This window comes from Schistocerca piceifrons, unplaced genomic scaffold, assembly GCF_021461385.2.
Source record: "Schistocerca piceifrons isolate TAMUIC-IGC-003096 unplaced genomic scaffold, iqSchPice1.1 HiC_scaffold_936, whole genome shotgun sequence".
NCBI lineage: Eukaryota > Metazoa > Arthropoda > Insecta > Orthoptera > Acrididae > Schistocerca > Schistocerca piceifrons.
The window spans coordinates 3,787,320-3,792,319 of record NW_025729208.1 but is presented as its reverse complement, the minus strand read 5'-3'; the positions used below and the strand labels follow the sequence as shown (position 1 = coordinate 3,792,319).

General features: G+C 54.0%; 1 non-coding gene across 1 annotated transcript in view; it reads right to left on the bottom strand.

The window, feature by feature from the left end:
- LOC124772157 overlaps positions 1-1,327 on the bottom strand; it is a 1,909-nt gene extending 582 nt beyond the window's left edge. Inside the window, exon 1 of the ribosomal RNA XR_007013827.1 lies at positions 1-1,327. This exon is cut by the window's left edge and continues 582 nt beyond it. This is a non-coding gene — a ribosomal RNA (small subunit ribosomal RNA).
- Positions 1,328-5,000: the final 3,673 nt, after the last annotated feature.

Here is a 5,000-nt window from a genome sequence, read left to right as displayed (position 1 = left end):
CCTTCCGGTGTCCGGGCCTGGTGAGGTTTCCCGTGTTGAGTCAAATTAAGCCGCAGGCTCCACTCCTGGTGGTGCCCTTCCGTCAATTCCTTTAAGTTTCAGCTTTGCAACCATACTTCCCCCGGAACCCAAAAGCTTTGGTTTCCCGGAGGCTGCCCGCCGAGTCATCGGAGGAACTGCGGCGGATCGCTGGCTGGCATCGTTTATGGTTAGAACTAGGGCGGTATCTGATCGCCTTCGAACCTCTAACTTTCGTTCTTGATTAATGAAAACATACTTGGCAAATGCTTTCGCTTCTGTTCGTCTTGCGACGATCCAAGAATTTCACCTCTAACGTCGCAATACGAATGCCCCCGCCTGTCCCTATTAATCATTACCTCGGGTTCCGAAAACCAACAAAATAGAACCGAGGTCCTATTCCATTATTCCATGCACACAGTATTCAGGCGGGCTTGCCTGCTTTAAGCACTCTAATTTGTTCAAAGTAAACGTGCCGGCCCACCGAGACACTCAATAAAGAGCACCCTGGTAGGATTTCAACGGGGTCCGCCTCGGGACGCACGAGCACGCACGGGGCGGTCGCACGCCTTCGGCTCGCCCCACCGGCAGGACGTCCCACGATACATGCCAGTTAAACACCGACGGGCGGTGAACCAACAGCGTGGGACACAAATCCAACTACGAGCTTTTTAACCGCAACAACTTTAATATACGCTATTGGAGCTGGAATTACCGCGGCTGCTGGCACCAGACTTGCCCTCCAATAGATACTCGTTAAAGGATTTAAAGTGTACTCATTCCGATTACGGGGCCTCGGATGAGTCCCGTATCGTTATTTTTCGTCACTACCTCCCCGTGCCGGGAGTGGGTAATTTGCGCGCCTGCTGCCTTCCTTGGATGTGGTAGCCGTTTCTCAGGCTCCCTCTCCGGAATCGAACCCTGATTCCCCGTTACCCGTTACAACCATGGTAGGCGCAGAACCTACCATCGACAGTTGATAAGGCAGACATTTGAAAGATGCGTCGCCGGTACGAGGACCGTGCGATCAGCCCAAAGTTATTCAGAGTCACCAAGGCAAACGGACCGGACGAGCCGACCGATTGGTTTTGATCTAATAAAAGCGTCCCTTCCATCTCTGGTCGGGACTCTGTTTGCATGTATTAGCTCTAGAATTACCACAGTTATCCAAGTAACGTGGGTACGATCTAAGGAACCATAACTGATTTAATGAGCCATTCGCGGTTTCACCTTAATGCGGCTTGTACTGAGACATGCATGGCTTAATCTTTGAGACAAGCATATGACTACTGGCAGGATCAACCAGGGAGCTGCGTCAACTAGAGCTGAGCAGCCGGCCGCCCGGGAGTGTGTCCCGGGGGCCCGCGCGAACACGCAAGCGTCCGCTCAATCATTCTGCAAACAGGAGGAGGCTGAGCTCCCCTGCACAATACACCTCGAAACCCTCTCAGGTCCCGGCGGCGCGCAGCGCCGTCCCAAGTACTTGGTCGGGTTCGAGAGAGGCGCAATCGCCCGGAGTTAGGCGAGTAGACGCTTTCGGTGCGACCACCCGTGCTCCCAACTGAGCTTGCCGCTGCCGACAGAGGCCCGGGAGCGTGCTGTCGTGGCATTGCCGGCGGGAGACAACACGCGCCACCTACGGTGACCGGCAGCTCCAACGCCAGCGCCACAGAAGGACAAAAGCCCCACTTGGGTGCCGAAGCGAACTCTCCCAGCACAGCGCACACGCCAACACATCCGCACAGCTGCGATACAAACCACCAGCGAGAACCGCTGGGGCGACCGAGCAGCAGACGGCGTCGCGGCGCCGAGCGCCGGGCGGCGGCGCATCCTCAACGCACACAGTCCTCAATCGGACCAGCACACTGCAGATGTCCACCGCGCTTCGCACCGGGCCCGCGAGGACCTACTTTGGCCGCACGGCGCCGCGCGCAGGGTGCGCCGGCGCGCAGCTGCGACGCCTGCCGCGTCCGTCGGCCGGCGCGCCTGCCACTGGCCGCCCCCACCAGCCGGCTGTAGCGCGTGCGCCCACGCACCGCGCGGCCAGCACGCCGGGAGGCGCCCCCTCACCGGCCGGGGACGGTCCCACCCAGCCACCGCCGCGTATCGCTTCACACCCAGATGCCGTTCAGTTTCGTCGGCATGGTGGGTATCGCTGGAACAACCGGTTAGTACCTCAACCTATCGTCGCCATCACCGATTCACCCCTAGCGAGAACAACCGCACCACAACGGGTTACCATTTCTTCATTTGCGTAACTTCACCAGAAAACGTAGGCGTCCATCGCCATTTGCAACTTCAACCATTATTGCATGCCTGTGTCAGGTGTCACGCCACACTACGTCTGCCCACATACACGCAACAAAATGTGCACGCCTAGACAATACGTGGAAGGTGGCCCCCGTACGTATGCGATGTCCATTGCTCGAACGACTGTCAACCGGCTTCTGTAGCATGTCGCAGATATGGAACGCGCTGCACCATGCCATCACGGTGTGTGAGGAGAGACGACTAGGTCCGAATACATCAACAGACAGCTCATGCTGATCGCCATCCACGGCGTCCGTTCCTCCCACACGTCTCTATGGCGTACCACACTGCAATCCAGCTCTCATAGGGAGACGACACGTAGCTGCGTGCACAATATTTGCACTGTATGGTCCGCCGTTTTTGGGCGCAGTCGTTGTACGGTCACACATGTGCCACGATGTATCATTCAGTACATAAGGACGAATGTGCAGTACAGATTGTGGTTCACGCGTACGACATCAGCGGACAGTTGACACAGGCCGCACCACAACGTAGCCTGCGTACGTCGCATGCGAAGGGCATTGAACATGCAAACTTGTCACCAACCACCTTGCGAAGGCAGGGGGCAAGGTGGGGACGTGGGGAGAGGTGGGGGGGGGGGGGCGGCATGTACGCCCTGCTGCCATCCACATTACAGTGTACAGCAGGAGCATGTGGAAAGTCAGCAAGACTTGCAAGGTGTTTAACATGAAGCGATACACAGGGGAGCGGGCAGTGCGAGTAGCGAACTATATTGCGAGGGTTGCGGGTGGGCAACACTACACTAATTGAACGAGTCGTATAACAATTACAGAGCAGGTTTAGGCGACAACGTGGGTTACGATAGGCGACAACGTGGGTTACGTTAGGGGACAACGTGGGTTACGTTAGGGGACAACGTGGGTTACGTTAGGGGACAACGTGGGTTACGTTAGGGGACAACGTGGGTTACGTTAGGGGACAACGTGGGTTACGTTAGGGGACAACGTGGGTTACGTTAGGGGACAACGTGGGTTAGGTTAAGGCACAACATGGGTTAGGTTAAGGCACAACATGGGTTAGGTTAAGGCACAACATGGGTTAGGTTAAGGCACAACATGGGTTAGGTTAAGGCACAACATGGGTTAGGTTACGGCACAACATGGGTTAGGTTAAGGCACAACATGGGTTAGGTTAGGGGACAACATGGGTTAGGTTAGGGGACAACATGGGTTAGGTTAAGGCACAACATGGGTTAGGTTAAGGCACAACATGGGTTAGGTTAGGGGACAACATGGGTTAGGTTAGGGCACAACATGGGTTAGGTTAGGGGACAACATGGGTTAGGTTAGGGGACAACATGGGTTAGGTTAGGGGACAACATGGGTTAGGTTAGGGGACAACATGGGTTAGGTTAGGGGACAACATGGGTTAGGTTAGGGGACAACATGGGTTAGGTTAGGGGACAACATGGGTTAGGTTAGGGGACAACATGGGTTAGGTTAAGGCACAACATGGGTTAGGTTAGGGGACAACATGGGTTAGGTTAGGGGACAACATGGGTTAGGTTAGGGGACAACATGGGTTAGGTTAGGGGACAACATGGGTTAGGTTAGGGGACAACATGGGTTAGGTTAAGGCACAACATGGGTTAGGTTAGGGCACAACATGGGTTAGGTTAGGGCACAACATGGGTTAGGTTAGGGCACAACATGGGTTAGGTTAGGGGACAACATGGGTTAGGTTAGGGGACAACATGGGTTAGGTTAGGGGACAACATGGGTTAGGTTAGGGGACAACATGGGTTAGGTTAGGGGACAACATGGGTTAGGTTAGGGGACAACATGGGTTAGGTTAGGGGACAACATGGGTTAGGTTAGGGGACAACATGGGTTAGGTTAGGGGACAACATGGGTTAGGTTAGGGGACAACATGGGTTAGGTTAAGGCACAACATGGGTTAGGTTAAGGCACAACATGGGTTAGGTTAGGGGACAACATGGGTTAGGTTAGGGGACAACATGGGTTAGGTTAGGGGACAACATGGGTTAGGTTAAGGCACAACATGGGTTAGGTTAGGGGACAACATGGGTTAGGTTAAGGCACAACATGGGTTAGGTTAGGGGACAACATGGGTTAGGTTAGGGGACAACATGGGTTAGGTTAAGGCACAACATGGGTTAGGTTAAGGCACAACATGGGTTAGGTTAAGGCACAACATGGGTTAGGTTAGGGGACAACATGGGTTAGGTTAGGGGACAACTTGGGTTAGGTTAGGGGACAACATGGGTTAGGTTAAGGCACAACATGGGTTAGGTTAAGGCACAACATGGGTTAGGTTAGGGGACAACATGGGTTAGGTTAGGGGACAACATGGGTTAGGTTAGGGGACAACATGGGTTAGGTTAAGGCACAACATGGGTTAGGTTAGGGGACAACATGGGTTAGGTTAAGGCACAACATGGGTTAGGTTAGGGGACAACATGGGTTAGGTTAGGGGACAACATGGGTTAGGTTAAGGCACAACATGGGTTAGGTTAAGGCACAACATGGGTTAGGTTAAGGGACAACATGGGTTAGGTTAGGGGACAACTTGGGTTAGGTTAGGGGACAACATGGGTTAGGTTAAGGCACAACATGGGTTAGGTTAAGGCACAACATGGGTTAGGTTAAGGTACAACATGGGTTAGGTTAAGGTACAACATGGGTTAGGTT